This window comes from Pteropus vampyrus, unplaced genomic scaffold, assembly GCF_000151845.1.
Source record: "Pteropus vampyrus isolate Shadow unplaced genomic scaffold, Pvam_2.0 Scaffold701, whole genome shotgun sequence".
In the NCBI taxonomy this organism is placed as follows: Eukaryota; Metazoa; Chordata; class Mammalia; order Chiroptera; family Pteropodidae; genus Pteropus; species Pteropus vampyrus.
In genome coordinates, this window is record NW_011889482.1 from 8,708 (window position 1) to 9,511 (window position 804).

Consider the following 804-nt stretch of genomic DNA (forward strand, 5'->3'; position numbering starts at 1 on the left):
ATTGTAGTGAAAAAAAATAGGAATAGTATGCTTCTCTGCTTGCTCTAATCTCATCTACATAATATACCGTGAGATTGTCTTAAAGTACAATCCAAAATTCTTGTCTATAGCCTAATTTTGTAGCATTTCAGCTAATGAAGGCAAACCAGTATCTGTAGAAGGAACATATATGCAGAGAATATCTAAGAACTCACCTCCAGTTCAAGGGATCCATACAATTATTACTTGAGTTTAAATTGTTGTGTGTGAAAATCTTTTTTATAAAATAAAAACTAATAAATTGTTTGTATATGTATAGATTATTAGTTCCTCATTATAATATGACTAAGATTATGACAGAGACGAGTGTTAACTAAAAATGTTAAGTATAAGCTAGGGACTAAGGAAAAACCCCGAGTAAAAATAGCCTGTAACATTAAATTAAGTATGATCTGTGAAGGTTGGGGGCAAAGTCAGAGAAGAGAGAGAGACTTCGGTTGTATTATGTAATTATATAATTATATAATTGTACACGTGAAACTTAAATAATTTTATTAATGAACATCACCCCAATACATTCAATAAAAAAAAAAGAAAAACTACATATTAGATAAAAGATCTATTTAATTTTCTGGTTACTTATATGGCTGTTAAAATGCAACATGCAAAGCAAAAAAAAAAAAAGAAAGAAAGAAAAAGATAGGAAAATCTAAGATGTGCACATATACCGTACTCAGTGAATATTCAGCAGAGAAATTGATAGTCTAAGCCTCCATTTATAACTATATCAATCTGATGGTCTGAAAACCTTGAGAAAGTTGCTAT